This window comes from Scylla paramamosain, chromosome 3 (genome assembly GCF_035594125.1).
Source record: "Scylla paramamosain isolate STU-SP2022 chromosome 3, ASM3559412v1, whole genome shotgun sequence".
Lineage (NCBI taxonomy): Eukaryota > Metazoa > Arthropoda > Malacostraca > Decapoda > Portunidae > Scylla > Scylla paramamosain.
The window spans coordinates 20,289,338-20,314,445 of NC_087153.1; the positions used below are offsets into that span (position 1 = coordinate 20,289,338).

Below are 25,108 nucleotides of genomic sequence, written 5' to 3' on the forward strand. Positions count from 1 at the left end.
AAAAAAGCTAAAACCCACAAATAACACTCTTTATAGAGAATAAAAAAAAAGAAAAGAAAATATAATCTTTTTTTTTTTTTTTTTTTTTATTTATCTTCATAGGTACTAGGATGCTTCTCCATAAAGGAGTTTTTTTTCATGCGTTTTAGCGTTTTGGTTTGTAAGGAGGTCAAAAACACTTCAAGGCAAGTTCTTGGTAAAAGTTGATTTTATTCCCATGTAATGTGATTGCCCTGTTTTTTTTCTGATTTATTGCCTAACACGCTCAAAAACACTCAAAAGACACTTCTAGTAATGTCATTTTTTTCCAACATAGTTTCGCGTGCTATTTGGGGTTTTGCTAAGAATGTGAAAAACACTCAAAATATACGCATTTTTGTAAGGTTGTTCTGTTTCTCAATTAATATTGTTATTCATGAGTTTCAGCATTTTGGTATCTCAGAAACTTGTTTATATACACGAGTATTTGCGTTTTTTGCCTTGTGGTTCTTGTGAACCACAAGTTCTTTTCCTCAAAAATAATGGCACTCATTATACACCTTTCTCGTTATGTCTTTTTGTTTTCCAATAGGGAGTGCTTTGCATCTATTTTCACGTTTTTTTGTAGGTAACAAGCTCAAAAACACTCAAAATATACCTTTTTGGTAATGTTATTTTATTTCTTCTTATTGGTTGGTTTGCATCCGTTTTAGCATTTTTCTACGTAAAACACCGAAAAGACACTTTTTCAGTAATTTTGTTTTAGATTCCCATATAGAGTGACTTGCATGTTATTTACCGTTAGGGTGCCTAACAAGCTGAAAAACACTCATAAGACAGTTTTCTGGCAAAGACGTTTAATTTCCCGATATAGGTGGCTTTGCATGCACTTTTAGGCATCTTGGTACCTATGAAGATAAATAAAGAAAAATAAAAAAAACTATTTTTTAATTTTTTATTTATTTGTTTATTTTTTCTCAATAAAGAGCGTTATTTGTGGGATTTACCTTTTTGGTACTTAAGGAACTAAAAAACACTCATAATACACGTTTCTCGTAATGTCCTTTCGTTTCCCAAACATAAGGTTCTTTGCATGTATTTAAGCGTTTTTATAGATAACATGATCAAAAACACTCAAAATACAAGGTTTTGGTAATATTATTCTGTTTCTCCATAAAGTGTGTTTTGCATGCGTTTTAGCAGTTTTGTATATAAGGAGCTGAAAAACACTTAAAGGCAAGTTCTTGGTAAAAAATGGTTTTATTCCAATGTAATGTGATTGTCCTGCTTTTGAGTGGTTTATTACCTATCACGTTGAAAAACACTCAAAAGACACTTTTCTGGTAAAGTCTTTTTTTTTCCCCACAAAGCTATTTTCGCATGTAATTTGGGGTTTTTGGTAACTAAGAATGTGAAAAGCACTCAAAATACACACATTTAGTAAGGTTGTTCTGTTTTTCAATTAAGAGTGTTATTCATGAGTTTCAGCATTTTGGTATCTAAGAAATCTCTCCATATACACGAGTTTTTGCGTTGTTTGCTTTGTGGTTCTTTTGAACTATAAAACACTCATTATACACTTTTCTTGCAATGTCCTTTTGTTTCCCAATATAGAGTGCTTTGCATCAATTTTCGCGTTTTTGTAGGTAAAAAGCTCAAAAACACCCAAAATATACCTTTTTGGTAACGTTTTTCTATTTCTTAATATTGGTTGGTTTGCATCCGTTTTAACGTTTTTCTACGTAAAACACTGAGAAGACACGTTTTCAGTAACTTTATTTTGGATTCCCATATAGAGTGAGTTCCTTATTATATATCGTTTTGGTGCCTAACATGCTTAAAAACACACAAAACACAGATTTCTGGTAAGGTCGTTTAATTTCCTCATATTGGAGGCTTTGCATGCACTTTAGCGTTTAGTACTTAACAGTTCGAAAAAAAAAAAAGCTGAAATTAACTTTTTTGATAATATTCTCTTATCACATAATTGCCCTGAATTTTCCCAGAATTTTGGCATCTCGGTACCTATGAAGATGAATAACAAAAAAAAAAAATCCTATTTATTTTATCTTTTTATTTCTTATTGTCTAAATAAAGTGTTATTTGTGGGTTTTAGCTTTTTGGTACTTAAGGAACTTATAAAAACACTCATAATACACGTTTCTCGTAATGTCCTTTTGTTTCCCAAACATAATGTTCTTTGCATGTACTTAAGCGTTTTTATAGATCACATGATCAAAAACACTCAAAATACATGTTTTTGGTAATGTTATTCTGTTTCTCCATAAAGTTTGTTTTGCATGCGTTTTAGCGGTTTGGTATACAAGGGGTTAAAAAATACTTAAAGGCAAGTTCTTCGTAAAAGTGATGAAATTATTCCTTTGAAAGTATTGATGGCTGATCTCTTTCTATAGGTGAGGGTTAGTGTTCTCTACTGTACCAAATACTGAACTATATTTTTTACTATTTCTCCATCTGTATCCTACCCAGTAATGGTAATAGACTGAGGAACTCCCCACCTTTGTTAATTTTTACTAAGTATTGTCCTAGTGGTAATCAGCTGCAGCATTGATTTGTTTAGGAGTTGGATATCTGAGAATGAGTGGTTATTGGCACCAAGTGCAGCTCAGTTGTGGGTAACTCCAGTTGTTGGGAACATTCCATGGTACACAGATGGTGGGATAGTCTTGCCTTGGACTCTTGCAAATGTGTACTATGTCCCAGTGAGTTTTTTTTTTTTTTGACATGAATCCCAAGTTTATTTAGGCATTTCAGGGACTTATTGTGGGTGATGGAGATCTCCACAGCACTCTTCTCTTGGTTGGTGGGTAGCTGTTGAAAAATTCATATAAATAGAGATGTCAGATGTAGGTAAAATAGAGAAATGTTGATTTGATTGTGAACTAAATCCCACAACTTATATTATCTTTGATAAGAAAGGTTTCGTTTAGACCATGAAAATTGGATAAATGAAGCTGAGCATTATTTTACTGCAACAAGAAGGCACACAAAGTGAAGGAGATCGCATACTTGACTTTAGTTTGTTGTTCCTTTGATGGGGAACTTGTATCATTGTTAAAAGCTTAAAACCTGTAAAATAGCATGGATCCATCTGAATCTTTATTCAGTCAAAAGTTTATATGATGTGTAGACTATTCAAGCTTGCCAGCCTGGAGCCTGGAGCCTGCTTGTTGTAGAGTTGTCCTATGTTCTGTAGATTTGCTTGATATTATAAACAATTATGATAAAATTTTTGTAAACAATTTTGTTCTTTATTTCTTTCAGTATCAGATTCAGTATTTTCTCCATCTTATGGCAGCATATATTTTCAACACAGAGTGAGGGCAGTGTCATTCCTCCTGTCCACTACCCCAACTTCTACTCCCAACACTACCACAACAATGAGCGGTCTGGTGTGGTGGCTGAGGATTCTTTTGAAGAGGACAATGCTTCTGCTTCATCTGAGCAGGTCAGAAGGTGGATAGCAGCAGTACTAGTAGCAGACTGGTGTTACCTTGATGCTACTGCTACATTGCATTATTTGCATAGTTTTTTCAGTTATCATGGACTTTGTGTAATATGTATAAAAGTATATGAAGCTCAAGAAACTTGTTGATAAGGTTTATGTTCAGCATACAAATTGTAGGATGCAAAGACAAGGATTGAAATATCATTGCCACAATTCCTGACAAAGCATTTGGTGCCACAGAATATTCAGCAATGTAATGTTTGTTTGGCAAACAAACCAGTTTCCCTGAATGATAGCTTTATTTCTGCAGGTTAATACAGTCTCTCTATGGGGGAGAGTTTGGAGACAAAGCCAAGCATATATATATATATATATATATATATATATATATATATATATATATATATATATATATATATATATATATATATATATATATATATATATATATATATATATATATATATATATATATATATATATATATATATATATGTGGTTTGTGAGCCAAGCATACTGATCATTACACTATCATGTGTAGTTTTAATATGTAATTTAGATCAAGGACAGTGCAGTGATAGAGGAAAAATTATTCACTAGATTTTTTCAGAGAAGTTTTATGACATAAAGGATTAAATGAACGATCAGTATATATATTGGCTCACTAGCTGCATCTCTTTAACACAGAAAGCTTTCACTAATTATCTCGGCCCAATTCATTAAGTGCATCGCTGTTGTGGGAGGGAAGATATGCAGTGTTTCCTTGCCATCTGTGGGAGTTACATTCCAGAGCCTCCTGCAAATAATTAAAATCTGTGAATATGGGAAACCATTCTTATAAGGATCAGAACTACCTATATTTATAGTTTAAACCTTAAACTATGCATCTCACATTTACTAAGCAATTCACTTTAAGACAATAAAAAACAGTTATTATATGTATAGTACATGATATTTTAATTAAAATACAGTGCACTATATAATAAAAGGGGAATAAGTTGATATGTACAATAAACCCTTGATATAATGAACTTCTATTTACCAAATTTCAGGTATAACAACCTATTTAAGGCTGCTGTCTCCTACCTCTCTCTCTCTCTCTCTCTCTCTCTCTCTCTCTCTCTCTCTCTCTCTCTCTCTCTCTCTCTCTCTCTATACACATATATAGCAAATTTTCATCTCAAATGACCCACTCTCCCCCCATATGTGTTCGTTATATCTTGGGTTACTGTAATTTATAACTGAAAGAATAATTTGGGCTCTTTGGACTGAAAGACTGATCTGGTGGTGACAGCTGGCAACTCTGAAAACTCCCCATTAGTTAGGTTAGGTTAGGGAAAACTCTGCAAATATGCAAAACCATGAATATGTGAGGGAACGCTGATATATGCTATCTCTTATTTGTTGTAGATGTATTCCATTCTATTGGCATAGAACGATAGGAAAATGGCATCAAGGAAGTAGGGATGCCACCAAACTTTATGAGACTAGACATAACCTTGCACATAGAATTGCTGAACATAAAGGTATTTCTCCTTGAACTAATAATCAACCAGCTGTTCCATCATTTTCAGCAATAAGTCCCCATTCACATGAACATGATCATCCCTTTTTGTGACAAAGTTTTTAGAATACTACACAAGACAGAGTCCAATATGGATACAAAATTATTAGAGGCAATATATATTAAACACATAAATCCAGTACTGAATAATAACTTAACATCAAGTCAATCACATATTGTAAGATAATGTTTCGGAGGCCCGTTCCAATACCATTATCATAGTGTTAGGAACCCAACTTTTTCAGTCCCTCTCTCATTGCCATACAGGCAAGATGTGTGTGGATACTTATTGTTTTCTGTCAATCCAGTTTATAATCTTGGTGCTTGTAGTGTTTTGTTTTTTGTGTGTAGTGTCATATGATGTGAATTTTATACAACTTTTACATAGTATTTTATTGTTTTTTCTAGCTTGAAGCTGCCTGCAGAAATAGGCAAAACAGCAACTGACGAAAGAATAAAGTTGAAGGAAACTGGAGTTTCCCTGCAAAACAAGCTATCAAGAAGACCTATACAATGTGTGTGTATATATATATATATATATATATATATATATATATATATATATATATATATATATATATATATATATATATATATATATATATATATATATATATATATATATATATATATATCCTTGTCTTCATAATGCTCTTCATTGGCACTTGAAGCATGCATCACACTTTTGTATGATTGATCGTATAATTTTTCCTGAGTGGCCCAATCACCCACACTATCACATTCACTATCCAAGTCCTTCCTTCAGCCTTGACACATGCACTGTAATGATGGAACAGTATTTTTCTGTATGTCACAACTAGATAAGTGTAATCAACTAGGTTAACACACACACACATACAGGTATTTTTGAGGGCTTCAAGGAAGAGGATCTCAATGTAACTCATACAAATACATGAATGTGGATAACTAAAGAAGAAAATGTGAAAATACAAGAAGCTTAACAGCGATGATAAAGGCATGGAAGGAAGAAACAGAAGTGGGTGGCGACAATGTAAAAAAGATATCCAATGATATAATAGAGATGGAAAGGGAAAAAGAAAACAAAGAACTGAGAAGAGGTGACAAAAATAGTGGACTTAAATAAGAAATACTGTGAAGAGATTAAGAAACTCAAGAAAGAGAATGAAGAATTAAAGAAAACTTTGCAAGAGAGGTTAGGGTTGGAGGAGTGAGAGTTAGTTACAGAGGAAGTCAAAGGTTGGAAAGAGAGAGAACAGCAAAAGGTGGACATGGAGGACATAACAAGGCAACAGCAACAGAAACAACAAGGATATGGAAAAGCAAGTGATTAAAATAATAAAGGAAAAAAGTAATCTTGTGAGAGACACAGTACAGAGAAAGATGTGTATGGTGGTATTTGGGGTCAAGGAAAAGAACCTACCCATGAAAACAGCTAGAGAGAAAGAAGTGAAAAGAACTAAGGAAATTATAGCAGAAGTGGCAGAGGAAGGAGAGGGGAGAGTCGAACAAATTGAAGAGGTTTACAGGATCGGAAAGTATGACAAAAATAGAACAAAGCCAATGTAAAACAAGAATCATGTCACAAACAGCAGCAGAACATGTCTTGCAAAGAACAGGAAAATTGGCAAAAGCAAAAGGATTGAAGGAAATATGGATAAAAAGAGACATGAACGAAGAATAGAGAAGTAAACTAAAAGTCAAAAAATGAATAGAGAACACAGGAAAGTTGTGGACATGAAAGTGAGGAAATGGTGGCACAAAGATGCCACACAAGACCACCAAACAGAAGTTTAAAGATTATGTATACTAATGTAGATGGTTTGGTGTCCAGCCTACTGGAACTTGAAGACTATTTAAAGAACAATAAACCAGATGTGGTATGTTTAACAGGAACCAAACTAGAAGAGGAAATAAAGTTGGGATTTGCAAAGGAAGGATACAGTACATGGAAGAGGGACAGAAAAGGAAAGGGAAGAGAAGTGATGATATTGGTAAGAAAAGGATATTGTTGTTGAGGAAGTGGAATATGGTGATGGAATGGTAGAAACAATGAGTGTTGTGATTAAGATCAAAAGATGTGAAAAAAGGAAAATCATTGTGAAATACATACCACCAAAAACTAATGCATGGTAGACTAATAAATTCAAAAGTATGCAACTAGAAACAAAAAAATAGTATGGAGGAAATGATAAGGAAAGGTAACAAAGTACTCTTAGTAGGTGACTTCAACACTAAAAGAATTAACTGAGAGGAGATGGAAGTAACAGAAAATGTTGGGTCATGGAGTGAAGAACTTATGCAAACCATGATGATGAATACAACGAGACAGTGGGTGAATGAGCCTATAAGATGTAGAAGAGAAGAAGAACCATCACAGCTGGATTTAATGTTTATGAAAACCCCAGAAAGTAGACCAAGTATACATTGTCTGAGTTCAATGGGAAGAAGTGATCATGTGACAATAGAGATAGTACTACAGGAGGAAACAGTGTTGCACAGGAAAGAACAATACAGAAATTGGAGACAGAACTATGCTAAGGCAAACTTTGCAGAGCTTAGTAAGTTTTATTGAAAAATTAAATGGAAAGAGCAATTTGAAGGTAAAGTAGTGCAAGAAAAATATGAGATATTTTTGAGCAAGTATAGAGAGAGGATGCAACAGTTTGTACGGTTATAAAATGAAAATTGGGAAACAAGAACGGTATAATGGCAGGTGTGTAGAAGCAAATAAGAAAAAGGACAGGACATGGAAGAAAATGGCTATGGCCTGTTTTAAGACTATACAAGTGGAAATACCCTGGTCTGAGGCAATTTTCTCTCTCTCTCTCTCTCTCTCTCTCTCTCTCTCTCTCTCTCTCTCTCTCTCTCCTCTCTCTCTCTCTCTCTCAAACAAAAAATAAAAAAGGTGGAGAAACAAGGGGAAAGGGAGATGAATGAACAGAAGGTAGCCAAAATCAAATTTGTACATTTGTGTGTGTTTGCATTTGTTTCTTATTTGTATTTTCACAGATTGACCCAAATCTAAATTACCATTTTTAATGAGAGAGAGAGAGAGAGAGAGAGAGAGAGAGAGAGAGAGAGAGAGAGAGAGAGAGAGAGAGAGAGAGAGAGAGAGAGAGAGAGAGAGAGAGAGAGAGAGAGAGAGAGAGAGAGAGAAATCACAAATACCTACTAACCTGGAAAGTGGAGTCCTTGATGATAAATTGGCTGGGATCAGCAGGGTGAACTGTGGCAGAAGTTTGGTGCATGGCAAATATGGCTTCAGGATGAGTAAATGGAGAGGCAGGAGGGAGTGATGGTTGTGGGGGAGATGATGAGTGAGCAGAAGGTGAGAAGGATGAGGAGAAAAAAGGTGATGGTGCAGAGAATGATGAGGAATGGACTAATGGGGAAGGGGAAATGTGAGATAATTTTGAGGACTCAAAGGCAGTAATAACAGGTGGTGTAGTGCTGAGGTGAGTATGGTCTGAGGCATGGCCAGGAGCTGCTGTATGACCAGATTTCTGAATTTCCAGTCAAAGTGTCTGGCTAAGAGTTGGAGATCTGGCAGAGAAGCTGTGGCCAGAGGAAGGAGGCTTGGCTGCTGCACCAGACCCATAGACCACATCTTTGGAGTGGCTTTGGCCTTGAGGTGCAGCCAGGTAGCTGTAGCTCACCACCTGCCAGAGAAAAGCTTTTTTAACCTCACTGCCTGCCAGGGAAGAGCTTTTTTAATTTCCATTTTAATCTTACATGATTAAGGTCATATGATTAATAGTTATACCATCTTCTGTATATCTAGCCTGGAGGTTGAGATGTGATGGAATGATTCCAAATGTGAATGTATACCATATTAAATCCTTGTCTCTACTTTCCTCCAAATGAGATCCATGGGCCTTGTAAAAAAAAGTTGGGAGTCCAATCTTTTAAAACTAGTAACTCTAATATTAGAGATTTGAGAGACAGAATGAAGCATAATTAAAGCTTTGATAAGCATTTATAAATCTGTACATTCTTTCAATTTTTTTTCACCATTTTTGAATGGCATATTGGAGTGATTTGAGTCAGAAATAACAATTTTGAACACTTTTGTTTCTATTTGTTGGTAATGTGTAATACCACTGATGAGAGACAAACTTTGTGCTTGGAAGGAAAGAACTGACACCCTTTCTCTATAAATTCTGCTTCACTGCATGCCACAAGTTTTATAATTTATATCAGAACTATTTCTAGACTAACCACTTCATAAGCATAATCATTTTGTCATCACAGTTTTCACTATGCTGCCTTATCACCATTGTGCTACAGTGATCTCAGATGCTTCTGATTTCATAATGAAAGTTAGGGTTCACTTTAAAACCAGTTGACAACTGATAGTCTAAATTCCAATCCAAGAAATGAATTTTGTATCATCAATGAATGAAAGTGCTTGATTGTTCTACAAGTTTGGTGAGGATTGAGGTTGCTGGTTAGTTCTGGGGAGTAGATTAGTAAAATTCTGAAGAAGTATTTTTTAACTGTCTTCACCCAGGAAAACATGCAGGAAATGCTGGATAGTGAAATTTTTAGAGCAGAAGAGAATGAGAAGCTGAAAGATATTACCATAATTAAGGAGATAGTGGAACAGGTGATAGATAGGCTAAGAAAGTTCAAGACACCAAGACCAGATGAAATATATCCCAGAGTAGTTGGGTTTAGGAAGGGGGATAAAAACCCAGGGAGGAGGTAGGATTCTTTTAATCTCTAACGTTTCAGCTGAATAGCCATCCTCAGAGAGACTGATTTACATGAGTGAAAACACATTATTTATAACAACAAACAAAATTTTCTCATATGACATTCGTACAGAGTATTGCCATCCTGGCGTGTACCTCACCTAATTTTATTTTCCTAGTCAGGTGGCATTATTCGCCTACGTGACGAGCCTTTACTGGGGATTTTCCTTGTACCTGACCTGAGGGCCAATCTGGCGGAATTACCCGCCCACCTGATAAAACCTTCTCTGTGGTTAATGACTTCCCTAGTTGTTATGAGGGCTGCCTCTATAGCTTTTCTCATTCTTTTCTTCAATCCAACTTTAATTTCTTTAGCCTCTTCCCATTTTGGTAGGTGATTACATTTTTCTATGTTCAATACAAGGGAGTTTGATGTGTTGTGTTTTAAAACATCTTTCCTATGCTCTGCTATTCTTGTTTTAAGTCCCCTGCCTGTTTCTCCTATGTACTGCTTTGTACAACCTTTGCATGGTATGCTGTACACTACGCTGTTATTATTAACAAGTCCGGTCTCTTTAGTCCTCGTTAGCTCACCAATTTTCTCTCCCGCTAATGTTGCTATTTTTAATCCTGTTCTAGACAAATATTTATTAATTATGGAAGCCTTGTCCGAATTTGGTACACATGTATAACTCTCTCTTTTGCTGGTTGTACAGAGATCTTTATTCTCTTTGTTTTCAGTTGTTATTTTCTTTGCCTTATTCTTAAGCCTAACAAGGAGCCCTTCAGGATAACCCAGCTTTTTGAAAGTTGATATGATATATCATATTTCTTGCTCTAGGAAGTTGTTGCTGCAAATTCTGAACGCTCTTAAGTAAAAACCAATAATCACATCAGATTTGACTCTCATGCTGTGGGCTGAAAGGTAGTGAATGAAATCGTCCTTATTGGACATTCATTCACTTGTTAATAATAACAGCGTAGTGTACAGCATACCATGCAAAGGTTGTACAAAGCAGTACATAGGAGAAACAGGCAGGGGACTTAAAACAAGAATAGCAGAGCATAGGAAAGATGTTTTAAAATGCAACACATCAAACTCCCTTGTATTGCACATAGAAAAATGTAAACACCTACCAAAATGGGAAGAGGCTAAGAAATTAAAGTTGGATTGAAGAAAAGAATAAGAAAAGCTATAGAGGCAGCCCTCATAACAACTAGGGGAGTCATTAACCACAGAGAAGGTTTTATCAGGTGGGCGGGTAATTCCGCCAGATTGGCCCTCAGGTCAGGTACAAGGAAAATCCCCAGTAAAGGCTCGTCACGTAGGCGGATAATGCCACCTGACTAGGAAAATAAAATTAGGTGAGGTACACGCCAGGATGGCAATACTCTGTACGAATGTCAAATGAGAAAATTTTGTATGTTGTTATAAATAGTGTGTTTTCACTCATGTAAATCAGTCTCTCTGAGGATGGCTATTCAGCCAAAATGTTAGAGATTAAAAGAATCCTAACTCCTCCCTGGGTTTTTATCCCCCTTCCTAAACCCAACTACTTGTCAACATGAACAGTTCATATCCCAGAGTACTTAAGGAATGCAAAGAAGTTATTAGTGAACTGTTAGTTTCTGCCTTTAGGAAATCACTTGAGATACCGGTAATGTGGAGGCAAGTTTAAGCTTTAAGAAAGGAGATTTAAGCTTAACTTCTGTTGTAGATAAAATAATGAAGTCTGTAATAGTAAAGAACATTAGGGAACATTTAGACAAACATAACTTGATAAATTGGTCACAGCATAGCTTCACAAAGGGGAAGTCTTACCTGACAAACTTGTCAAGATTTTACTGTAAAGTTTACATGGCAGGAGATAATGCTGATAGTTATGACATCCTATATCTGGACTTCAGTGAAGTGTTTGACAAGGTACCCCATCAGAGGCTCCTGAGAAAGGTTAGGGCACACGGAATAGATGGGAAGGTGTTAGGGTGGATAAGGTTGTGGCTAAGTGACAGGCGACAGAGTCGTAATAAACAGCTCTAAATCGGAGTGGGATTAAGTAATTAGTGGGGTGCCACAGGGATCAGTATAAGGGCCATTGATGTTTTTAATATACATCAGTGACTTGGATAGTGGAATTAGTTGTGACGTTAGTAAATTTGAGGATGACACGAAGATAGGTAGATTAATTAGATTAGAATTGGATGCCATTCCCTTGCAGGCAGATTTGGATAGGATGAACGAATGGACAGACAGATGGCAAATGCAGTTTAATATAAAAAAATGTAAAGTACTTAGCATAAGTAGAGGAAATCCACACAGAAGGTACACAATAAACAATGAACCTCTGGTAGGTTTAGGGTACAAAAAAGATTTAGAATTTATAGTTAGCTCTAAATTCCATATAAGAAAGCAATGCATAGAGGCCAGAAACAGGGCAAATAGGATATTAGGATTTATTTTTAAGAGTGTTAAAAGTAGAAGTCCCGAAGTAATATTAAAGTTATATTTGGTGCTGGTCAGACCTCATCTATATTATGCTGTGCAGTTCTGGTCCCCCATATTACAGGAAGTATATAGGTCTTTTAGAATCAATACAAAGGAGAATGGCTAAAAGGATACAAGGAGTGAGGAGTATTCCTTACAAAGAGAGATTGAAGCTGTTAAATTTACATTAAGAGAGATGTAGGTTAAGAGGGGACCTGATAGAAGTCTTTAAATGCTATAAGGGTTACAACACAGGGGATGTAAGCAAAATTCTTAGGATTAGTAACCAGGATAGAACAACAAATAACAGTTTTAAGCTTGAAAAATTTAGTTTAAAAAAGAGATAGGAAGGAATCAGTTCTCAAATAGAGTGGTAGATGAATGGAACGGACTCAGTAATCAGGTTGTTGGTGCTGGGTCATTAGGAAGCTTTAAGAGAAAATTAGAGATTTATGGATGGGGATTGATAGGTGGAAATAGGTAAGTATATTTCATACAGGAACTGCCACATGTATGCCTGATGGTTTCTTGCAGCTTCCATTTTTTATGTTCTTATATTCTTATGAGTATGTATCTTGAACCTGAGATATTATGCTTGTCTTATTATCACAGGGATATTGATCATAGAAAAGAAACACTCATCTTTTGTACTTACATTTTTTTTTTTTTTTTTGTGAATGTGAAAGAAAATGCCCTGACAGAATTAATTTTTCTTTTTAAGGAACATAATGAAAAAAGTTATATTTGCAATTGTCATGTTTGGGTTAACTATAATTAGCCTTAGTTTGTGTTGGCTACACACACTGGATCATGTGTGTTGCTGCTGTGATTATTAATGAGTGTAATTTCCAGAAATGTGATTTCAGTACTCTCCTAGCAAGTCAGTTAAACACACATGATTTATTCAAAGCAAAAGACTATTCAGTGTGTTTGAAGACTACTTGATATTGATAATAAAACCCATCTTAATGCTTACTTTCAGGTTTTTTTTCTGATTTTATTTTCAGACAAGGATATGTTCACATTGTTGTTGTTGTTGAGGAGAAACTGTTGTTCTTAGTGAGCTATGAAAGCCCTGACCCATTCATAGCTATGAATGTTCCATGGTTCTTAGTTGCGAATGATTTTGCTTTAAAAAATTACCAGCACTAAGATGTTCATAGCCCACTAAGATAAATCTTAGAAACATCTGGGAATGTGGCTTCTGGCTCCTCAGGGGTATGTTGTTGTCCGTCATAATAATGAAAGGCTTATGTGTTGTGTAAAAGTAAAATTAAGATAGCAGCCTGTTATTTATGGATAGCAAGCAGGCTGGAGGGAGGGAGAGTGTGAAGTGTGTGGGTGTCGTGGTGGGGAAGTGTCTCAGTGTGACACGTGAATCACTGCACGAGCTGTCATTGGCTGACTCTTCTCGTGCTGCTGTGGCGAGGGAGTTATTCTCTCTGGCCCCAGCAACTGATAGCTATCACTCAAGCGTGACAAAAAGGTTCTGTGGATAATTTCACTTGGATGGATTTTGACCCTAATGTGGGGTCCATTCTGATGTCTGCACTCTCTCTCGTCACGTTAGGAAGGTTGGGGATGACAATGCAATAAAATAGTAATTTTGACCACAAGGGCACTTAGATCACTCTGGCTCTGGGAACCTCATATAATATCTGATGCAATATGATCATAGGATAGTGCAATTAATTTTTTTTTTCCCCCTTCCCCCCTTTTTTCTTTTTTCTTTTTTTTTTACCTAGGAGGGACACTGGCCATGGGCAACAAAAATCCAATAAAAAAAAAGCCCACTGTGATGCTAGTTCCAGAAAAGGGTCCAAACCGGTAGTCAAAAATTAAAGGATAAGTGTCTTGAAACCTCCTCCCTCTTGAAGGAATTCAAGTCATAAGAAGGTGGAAATACAGAAGCAGGTAGGAAGTTCCAGAATTTACCAGAGAAAGGGATGAATGATTGAGAATACCAGTTAACTCTTGCATTAGAGAGGTGGACAGAATAGGGGTGAGAGAATGAAGAAAGTCTTATGCAGCAAGGCTGCAGGAGGAGGAGAGGCATGCAGTTAGCAAGATCAGAAGAGCAGCTAGCTTGAAAACTGCAGTAGAAGATAGCTAGAGATGCAATATTGCAGCGATGAACAGAGGCTGAAGACAGTCAGCTGGAAGAGAGGAGTTGATGACACGAAAAGCTTTTGATTCCACCCTGTCTAGAAGAGCAGTAATAGTAGAACCTCCCAGACGTGTGAAGCATACTCCATACATGCACGGATAAGGCCCTTGTACAGAGTTAGCAGTGTGGGGGTGGGTGAGAAAAACTGGCAGAGATGTCTCAGAACACCTAACTTCATAGAAGCTGTTTTTAGCTAGAGATGAGATGTGAAGTTTCCAGTTCAGATTATAAGTAAAGGACAGACCGAGGATGTTCAGTGTAGAAGAGGGACAGTTGAGTGTCACTGAAGAAGAGGGGATAGTTGTCTGGAAGGTTGTGTCGAGTTGATGGATGGAGGAATTGAGTTTTGAGACAATAAACAATACCAAGTTTGCTCTGCCCCAATCAGAAATTTTAGAAAGATCAGAACTCAGGTGTTCTGTGGCTTCCCTGCGTGAAATGTTTACTTCTTGAAGGGTTGGATGTCTATAAAAAGATGTGGAGAAGTGCTGGATGGTATCATCAGTGTAGGAGTGGATAGGACAAGAAGTTTGGTTTAGAAGGTCATTGATGAATAATAAGAAGAGAGTGGGTGCCAGGACAGAATCCTGAGGAACACCACTGTTAATAGATTTAGGAAAAAACAGTGACCATCTACCACAGCAGCAACAGAATGGTCAGAAAGGAAACTTGAGATGAAGTTACAGAGAGAAGGACACAAGCCATAGGAAGGTAGTTTGGAAATCAAAGCTTTGTGCCACACTCTATCAAAAGCTTTTGATATATCCAAGGCAACAGCAAAAGGTTCACCAAAATCTCTAAAAGAGATGACTGAGACTCAGTAAGGAAACCCAGAAGATCACCAGTAGAGCGGCCTTGACAGAACCCATACGGTGATCAGATAGAAGGTTGTGAAGTGACAGATGTTTAAGAATCTTCCTCTTGAGGAAGATTGATTCAAAAACTTTAGATAGGCAGGAAATTAAAGCAATAGGACGGTAGTTTGAGGGATTAGAACAGTCTTCCTTTTTAGGAACAGGCTGAATGTAGGCAAACTTCCAGCAAGAAGGAAAGGTAGATGTTGACAGAGTTGAAAGAGTTTGACTAGGCAAGGTGCAAGCACGGAGGCACAGTTTTGGAGAACAATAGGAGGGATCCCATCAGGCAACCTTTCAAATCAATAATTAATTAGAAAGTTATTATAATATCTGTACCACTATTTCTTACCATAGATAGTATACATTTAGTTCAGATAATACTCCATTCTTGGCATCACACTTATTGAAACATCACACAACATCTCTATAATGGTCAGAAACAAGTCCATGTAGCCATGCACGGTGTGCACTGTGTTGTGTATTTACCTAGGTGTAATTTACAGGGCCCGAGCTACACTCAAGTGGTCCCATCTCCATACCTATACATGTCTAATTTTTCCTTTAGTTTGTGTACACTTGTTGCCAAAACTATACATATCTTCTTTTAGTCCATTCCAAACTTCAGTGTGTCTTTGTGGAAAACTATTCTTTGTGTTGTTTAGACATCTTCTTTTCCCTACTTATGTGAGTGTCCCATTCTACTGTCATGACTGCTTGTCTCTTTTAGTAATGGTTTTGTCATTACCAACTTCCATTTTGTTTGCCAACTTGTAGATAGTTATCAAATCTCTTTCTCTCCTTTGTTCCAGTATTGGTAAGTATATTTTTTCTAATCTTTCTTCATAACTTAATTCCTCAAATTCTGCCACCATTTTTGTTCCTATTGTTTGTATTCTTCCTAGCTTGTTTACATGCTTCTTACATAGAGACTACACAACTGCTGCATATTCCAATCTAGGTCTTATTATCATAGGGATTATTTTTCTCATCTTACTTTTGTTCATGAGGTGAGAAGCTGTACTATGTTTCATAGTAATCTGTAAATGTTCCTCATATTCTACCTATATGCTTCTCTGGTTGGAAGTTATCTGGCTTTACTACTCCTAGATCCTTTTCTTCCTGGATCCTTTTAATATATTTGTTTTCTACCTTGTATGTCCAATGTGGTCTTCTATTCACTTCTGCACATCTCCATCATATGACATTTGCTTACATCGAATTTAACTTCCCATTTTTTGCTCCATTCACAAATTTTATTGGTAATTTTGTAGATATTCACAGTCTTTGCAACTTTTTATTTCTTTCTGTAATTTAGCATTATCTGCAAATAGGCTGTTGTAGCTATCAATTTTTTCAAGAATATCATTTATATAAACAATGAACAATACCATATTGGTGATAGTACTGACCCTTGTGGCACACCACTCTTTACTGTTTTCCAAACCAACTTTTCATCATTAGCTACTGTTCTCATTTCTCATCATTTTAAGTAATTTTCCATCCACTTTATACTTGTCCCATGTAGTCTCTTAATATTTTCAAGTTTCCACATAAGTCTTTCATGGGGGAACCTTGTCAAAAGCTTTTTATCAGATCTAGTTATATACAGTCCACAAATGCTTCTCTTTCCTACATGATGTCATCACTCTTGAGCTGAAGCTTAATAGATTTGTTACACATGATTTTCTTTTCCTGGAGCCATATTGTTTGTCTGTTATTATTCCTTCTTTTATAAGAATTCTGCTGCCCATTGTGTGTGTGTGTGTGTGTGTGTGTGTGTGGGGAGGGGGACAGAATTTGATGACACTGACATTACAGTGTCCCTTCATAATGTGCAATTAGTGATTGGGTGCCAATTATACCAGAGACACTCTTCAGTGAATTCTTTCACTCATAATACCCCATAATCAATGATCTAGTGCCTCTAAATATTACAGTAATAAAATTATTTTGTAATCACCTTTCAACAAGCATTACCTACTCAGCTAGACTACCAGTATGCAGAAACTTCTGCTAGCCCCTAAGCAACGGGTTTTTTGTGCAGAAACCTCTTCTTGTAATGAGTTTTTAGAGAAAAATAACTCTTATTCCTAGTTATATCTCATTTAGTACAGATTCTAGAATAATGAAACTTACAGCATAAGAAGCACCTATCCTTCTCCATTCTAGTGGTACTTTTGTCTGACTCATTATTTTAGTTCAACAGGAAGTAAAGGTGTGTTCATTATGCTGGATATAGTACTGGCTACAGCTCACTTGCCCCACCTGCCCTCACTGCTTTCCCCACATATCAAAAGGAATGTTCTTCCACTGTGACTCCTTGTTTAACAGCACTTAATGGGAGTGGATGAGGTTAGCTTGCATTTGCACTTAGCCATTCATTAGGATGAGGGCAGATCACCTCCTTCCATGATACTTGCCTTGTATAGAATACCAGATGGCAAGTCACTAAAAGTGGTAGGGAGCAGCTTTGTAAATGTTGCTAAGTAATGTTCAAAATATCTCTCTCCCACTTTCATTTTGATTTAAGGATTGAAAATCATGAGGCACATACATTCATTACCCATCAGAGCCCTGAAATGCACACCACTGTGTTGCTTGTTGCTCAGGGGGTTAAAATTATTGATACCTGTGAGATGTTACTCTAAAAACTGGAAAAATAAATAACAGGCAGCTCTAAATAAATTATATACTGTCGACAAATAACAACAGTAGCTTATGTAAAAAGGAACATAAATGCTTGGTACACATTTTTAGACCTCAGCTAGGATGTGAAAACATGAGCTAAAGCTAAACTAGATGTGATGTACTTTATGATTATGTCAGCTAAAGGCTTGTCCTTTAAGCTTGTCAGATCTGGTTTCAATCCCTGGTCACATCCACTTCCCATGTTTATACATTTTTTTTTTCATAATTTTTAATTTTGTAATAGGAAATGTATTTCTTTGTTTAACTATGACATTGGCAACATGGTGGTGGGATGGTCTTAAAAGATTTCATATAGGGGAAAGAATAAAGCCTAGTATGAACTTATGATGGCATTGTTTTGTTGCGTCAAACAGGAAATGAGTGTCCCACCCAAAAAAGGGAGAAAACATGAATGGAGCAGGGGCTTCCTAGTGAATACTCTGGTAAACCTTGCAAGACCAGAACCACACTTCCCAGACACACACTTTGGATTGTTTGGATACTTATTGTACCACATTAAATTAATGAAACATCAGAAATTAACCTAGAAGGAAGAGCCATGTAATGCAGTGATAGGACACAAATATGAGCCAAAGCTAGATTAGCTGTGAGGTACCTCATGGTCCAGTTAGTTAAGGCTTGGTATTCTGGTATGTTCATTCCTGGTTCAGTCCCTGATCACATCTACCTCCCTTTTTTTTTCTTTTTTTCCCCTTCATGTAGGAGTGGCACAGGCCAAGGGAAACAAAAATTCCAGCAAAAAAAAAAAAAAAAAACAGCCACTGAGGTGCCAGTCCCCAAACAGTCAAAAATGTTAGTCAAAAATACAAGTTAAGTGTCTTGAAACCTCACTCTTGAAAGAGTTCAAGTCATAGGAAGGTGGAAATACAGAGGCAGGCAGGGAGTTCCAAGGTTTACTAGAGAAAGGGATGAATGATTGAGAATACTGGTTAACTTGCATTAGAGAAGTGGACAGAATAGGGATGAGAGAAAAAAGAAAGTCTTATGCAGCAAAACCAAGGGAGGAGGGGAGGCATGCACTTCACAAGATAAGAAGAGCAGTTGGCATGAAAATAGCAGTAGAAGATAGCAAGAGATGCAACATTGCAGCAATGAGAATGAGGCTGAAGACGGTCAGTTAGAGGAAAGGAGTTGATGAGATGGAAAACTTTTGATTACACCCTATCTAAAAGATAGCATACTACATACATGGACGGATAAGGAGGGGTGGGGGTGAGAAAAACTGGTGAAGAAGACTGATGCCTAACTTCACAGAAACTGTTTTAGCTAGAGATGAGATGTGAAGTTTCCAGTTTAGATTATGATTAAAGGACAGAGGACAGACTGAGGATGTTCAGTGTAGAGAAAGGGGACGGTTGAGTGTCACTGAAGAAGAGGGGATAGTTGTCTGGAAGGTTGTGTCGAGTTGATAGACGGAGGAATTGAATTCTTGGGACACTGAACAATACTAAGTTCACTCTCCCCCAGTCAGAAATTTTGGAGAGATCAGAAGTCAGGAATTCTGTGGCTTCCTTGTGTGAACTGTTTACTTCCTGAAGGGTTGGACGTCTACAAAAAGACGCGGAAAAGTGCAGGGTGGTATCATCAGCATAGGAATGGATAGGACAAAAGTTTGGTTTAGAAGGTCATTGATGAATAATAGGAAGAGAGTGGGTGACAGGACAAAACCCTGAGGAACACCATTGTCAATAGATTTAGGAGAAGAACAGTGACCATCTACCACAGTACCAATAGAATGGTCAGAAAAGAAACTCGAGATCAAGTTACCAAGAGAAGGATAGAGGCTGTAGGAGGGTAATTTGGAAATCAAAGCTTTGTGCCACTCTATCAAAAGCTTTTGATATGTCTAAGGCATCAGCAAAAGATTCACCAAAATCTCTAAAAGAGGATAATCAAGACTCAGTAAGGAAAGCCGGATCACCAGTAGAGTGGCATTGACGGAACCCATACTGTTGATCAGATAGAAGGTTGTGAAGTGATAGATGTTTAAGAATCTTCCTGTTGATGCATCAAAAACTTCAGATAAGCAGGAAATTACAGCAACAGGATGGTTATTTGAGGGATTAGAACGGTCACGCTTTTTAGGAATAGGCTGAATGTAGGCAAGCTTCCAGCAAGAAGAAAAGATAGATGTTGATAGACAAAGATGAAAGAGTTTGACTAGGCAAGGTGCAAGCACAGAGGAGCAGTTTTGGAGAACAATAGGAGGGACCCCATCAGGTCCATAAGCCTTCCGAGGGTTTAGGCCAGCAAGGGCATGGAAAACATCATTGTGAAGAATTTTAATAGGTAGCATGGAGGATGGAGGAGAGGGAGGAACAAGCCCTGAATTGTCCAAGGTAGAGTTTTTAGCAAAGGTTTGAGCAAAGAGTTCAGCTTTAGAGATAGATATGATAACAGTGGTACTATCTGGTTGAAATAAAGGAGGGAAAGAAGAAGCAAAGTTATTGGAGATGTTTTTGGCTAGGTGCCAGAGATCACGAGGGGAGTTAGATCTTGAAAGATTTTGACACTCTATTAATGAAGGAGTTTTGGCTAGTTGGAGAACAGACTTGGCATGGTTCCGGACAGAAATATAAAGTGCAAGAGATTCTAGTAATGGAAGGCTCAGGTACCTTTAGTGAGCTACCTCTCTATCATGAATAGCAGGAGAACAGGCTGTGTTAAACCAAGGTTTGGAAGGTTTAGGTATGGGCAGAAATATAAAGTGCAAGAGATTCTGGTAATGGAAGGCTCAAGTACCTTTTGTGAGCTACCTCTCTATCATGAATAACAGGAGAACAGGCTGTGTTAAACCAAGGTTTGGAAGGTTTAGGTCGAGAAAAAGAGTGAGGAATGTAGGGCCCGATGCCAGACACTATCACCTCCGTTATGCGCTCGGCACACAGTCTCTGGCACAGAAGCAGTAGTCATTCCAAGGAAATTCAGCAAAATACCTCCTCAGTTCCCCCCAACTAGCAGAGGCAAAACACCAGAGGCACCTCTCCTTAGGAGATCCTGAGGATGGATTGGAGCAATAGGACAAGATACAGATATGAGATTGTGATTGGAGGAGCCCAATGGAGAAGATAGGGTAACAGCATAAGCAGAAGGATTAGAGGTTAGGAAAAGGTCAAGAATATTGGGTGTATCACTTAAACACTTAAACACTTAAACACTTTATTATAGCCTAGGTTTATACATTTCATTATTGGATAGGTATACATTATTGGCCAGCCTATGTATAAGCTTGATGCTTTTCAGGCAAATGAAAAATTTAAAAGTACATTACTTAAAGTAAACACAATAGACAACTTAAAATCGAAAAATCTATCATGAAGATAAATAAAAACATAATATGATAAGGTTTATACAGAATAATATATATCTATATTGTTATAAAGTTGAGTATGAAGATGGATGGGATGACACATAGGGTTAGGTGATATAAATTGATACATATATGAGACTGAAATCATATAGATGTGTTTAAAAATAAAGTACAGGAAAGATGATAAAGTTTTGTAGGGTTAGTTTTGTAAGATCAGGGGGGAAGTAATATAAGGTATGAGTGTAGGAAGTGACTGATTAGTATGCATCTCTAAAACGGTCAAGGATATGAGCAGGGTGTTGCACCAATTGGAGGATAGCAAAGTTGAAGGCTAGTTCACCATGATGGTCAGTGAAGGGAGAGGAAACCCAAAGCTGGTGGTGAACATTGAAGTCTCCAAGAATGGAGGTCTCTGCAAAAGGGAAGTGAGTCAGAATGTGCTCCACTTTGGAGGTTAAGTAGTCAAAGAATTTCTTATAGTCTGAGGAGTTAGGTGAGAGGTATACAGCACAGATAAATTTAGTTTGAGAGTGACTCTGTAATAGTAGCCAGATGGTGAAAAACTCGGAATATTCAAGAGTGTGGGCACAACAGCAGGTTAAGTCATTGCGCACATAAACGCAACATTCAGCTTTGGATTGAAAATGAGAATAAAGAAAGTAGGAGGGAACAGAAAAGGGGCTATTGTAAGTTGCCTCAGACACCTATGTTTCAGTGAGGAAAAGAAGATAAGGTTTAGTAGAGGAGAGATTGTGTTCTAGAAATTGAAAACTAGATCTAAGACTGTGAATGTTGCAGAAATTAATGAAGAAAAAGTTGAGGGGGGGGTCTCAAGAGACTTAGGGTTGATACCAGAAGACACTAGCCTTGATGAGCATCATCAACAGGACCCATCAAGTAAATTTTAAGTTGGTTTTTACCTAATTATTTTTTATTATTTTATTCATAATACTGTACATGCATATCATAAATAAAGATGAGGTTTACTAGAGGAGAGGTGATGTTGTACAGATAGAAAATTATATCTAAGACAGCAAATGTTACACAATTTAATGAAGAAAAGTTATAATATACCAGTAAAATGCCTTGGAAGGCAATTAACGAGCAAAGATGTCAGTAATGCATCAGTGGAAGGGGTATTTCAAGAAGAGAGAGAGAGAGAGAGAGAGAGAGAGAGAGAGAGAGAGAGAGAGAGAGAGAGAGAGAGAGAGAGAGAGAGAGAGAGAGAGAGAGAGAGAGAGAGAGAGAGAGAGAGAGAGAGAGAGAGAGAGAGAGAGAGAGAGAGAGAGAGAGAGAGAGAGAGAGAGAGAGAGAGAGAGAGAGAGAGAGAGAGAGAGAGAGAGAGAGAGAGAGAGAGAGAGGGCAACTTCAGGCACCCCACACTTGCCTAATATTCAAATCACTCTAGCTCAAAACTCTGCAAGAGCCCAGTGGTTGTGCTATATACCACTTGATAGGAAATTTCATTTTGTGTTCAGTGGTATCTATCCGCTCTCATTGAGACAAAAGAAAATTGGTGAAAATTGCAGAAAACTGATGGTCACTTTACAAAAAGTTTTGTATTGTATTTTGCATATGCACAGTAGTATTGCAAATTTCATATGATTTTTCATTATAACTTGTATTACTCTTATTACCAACAAAAATTTGAGCTTGATCAGTTAATTACTTAAAAAGTTGTAATTTTGACTTTGTGCATGTACAGTGCTACTTCAAAGTTGACGTAAGGAATTTTATTAAAATTATAACATGACACCTCTTAAGTTTCATTAAAACTGGTTGAGTAGTTTTTGAGAAATCCCATTTCTGACACCCTTCTACTTTTAGTAAGTTAACTTCACCCAATAGAAGAGATGAAAGCTATATCATATAAAATTGATAGAGGTGTGCTATCATATGATGCTAATTTTGTTACGATCAGCCACATAGTTCTGGAGATATTAGCGATTGAATAGGGTTATGGTCAGACTGAGCCAGGCCCCTCAAAACGAAACAACAACCTCCATAGTAAACTTTGTTTTGCTCATAATTAATTTCTCACTCTTTCATAAAAGAGAACATAGGTATCCATTTAATCATGATGAGTTTCCCTTCAATACAGGGACTGTAATATATATACCTCCCATATTTATAATATATGAATTTCTCACTCTTTCATAAAAGAGAACATAGTTATCCATTCAATCATGATGATTTCCCCTTCAATACAGGGACTGTAATATATATACCTCCCATATTTATAATATATGAATTTCTCACTCTTTCATAAAAGAGAACATAGTTATCCATTCAATCATGATGATTTCCCCTTCAATACAGGGACTGTAATATATATACCTCCCATATTTATAATATATGAATTTCTCACTCTTTCATAAAAGAGAACATAGTTATCCATTCAATCATGATGATTTCCCCTTCAATACAGGGACTGTAATATATATACCTCCCATATTTATAATATATTAATTTCTCACTCTTTCATGAAAGAGAACATAGTTATCCATTCAATCATGATGATTTCCCCTTCAATACAGGGACTGTAATATATATACCTCCCATATTTATAATATATTAATTTCTCACTCTTTCATAAAGGAGAACATAGAGTTCTTTGTTTAATCATGATTAGTTCCTTTTCATTACATGGACTGTACTAAATACATATTTTTCTTAAGCTACTTTTTTAGAATACTTTTGGCTTAAGTTGAGAACTTGACCGCCCTGATTTGAGGAATGGTGAAGTGGAGCCACCAGGCACAATATCTACCAATTCACAAAACAGAGCAATGACTAAATTTTGACTTCTCTATTTCCTTAGTTTGGTGGCATTCCTACTTCCTTGATGCCATTTTCCTATCATTCTATGCCAATAGAATGGAATACATCTACAACAAATAAGAGATAGCATATATCAGCGTTCCCTCACATATTCATGGTTTTGCATATTTGCAGAGTTTTCCCTAACCTAACCTATAACTAATGGGGAGTTTTTAGAGTTGCCAGGTGTCACCACCAGCTCAGTCTTTCAGCCCAAAGAGCCCAAATTATTCTTTCAGTTATAAATTACAGTAACCCAAGATATAACGAACACATATGGGGGGAGAGTGGGTCACTTGAGATGAAAATTTGCTATATATGTGTATAGAGAGAGAGAGAGAGAGAGAGAGAGAGAGAGAGAGAGAGAGAGAGAGAGAGAGAGAGAGAGAGAGAGAGAGAGAGAGAGAGAGAGAGAGAGAGAGAGAGAGAGGCAGCAGACAGCAGCCTTAAATAGGATGTTATACCTGAAATTTGGTAAATAGAAGTTCATTATATCAAGGGTTTATTGTACATATCAACTTATTCCCCTTTTATTTTATAGTGCACTGTATTTTTTAATTAAAATATCATGTATTATACATATAAGAACTGTTTTTTTATTGTCTAAAAGTGAATTGCTTAGTAAATGTGAGATGCATAGTTTAAGATTTAAACTATAAATATAGGTAGTTCTGATCCTTATAAGGATGGTTTCCCATATTCACAGATTTTAACTATTTGCAGGAGGTTCTGGAATGTAACTCCCACAGATGGCAGGGAAACACTGCATATCTTCCCTCCCACAACAGCGATGCACTTAATGAATTGGGCCAAGATAATTAGTGAAAGCTTTCTGTGTTAAAGAGATGCAGCTAGTGAGCCAATATATATACTGATCGTTCAATTAATCCTTTATGTCATAAAACTTCTCTGAAAAAATCTAGTGAATAATTTTTCCTCTCTCACTGCACTGTCCTTGATCTAAATTACATATTAAAACTACACATGATAGTGTAATGATCAGTATGCTTGGCTCACAAACCATATATATATATATATATATATATATATATATATATATATATATATATAT

General features: G+C 36.6%; 2 long non-coding RNA genes across 5 annotated transcripts; one reads left to right on the plus strand and one right to left on the minus strand.

Moving 5' to 3' along the window:
* The first annotated feature begins 3,293 nt into the window (after nucleotides 1–3,293).
* On the plus strand, nucleotides 3,294–25,098 carry LOC135092657 (uncharacterized). Of its 4 annotated transcripts, none has more exons than XR_010262978.1 (3): nucleotides 3,294–3,448; nucleotides 5,421–5,533; nucleotides 24,760–25,098. It is a non-coding gene; the product is annotated as an uncharacterized LOC135092657 (long non-coding RNA). The 4 variants fall into 4 exon arrangements; XR_010262974.1 differs by having other exon boundaries at nucleotides 5,421–5,527; nucleotides 24,760–25,087; XR_010262979.1 differs by lacking the exon at nucleotides 24,760–25,098 and adding an exon at nucleotides 8,510–8,981.
* Nucleotides 3,588–8,516, minus strand: LOC135092665 (uncharacterized). The gene is made up of 2 exons (XR_010262991.1): nucleotides 8,171–8,516; nucleotides 3,588–4,244 (listed from the first exon to the last, which is right to left on the minus strand). It is a non-coding gene; the product is annotated as an uncharacterized LOC135092665 (long non-coding RNA).
* Nucleotides 25,099–25,108: the final 10 nt, after the last annotated feature.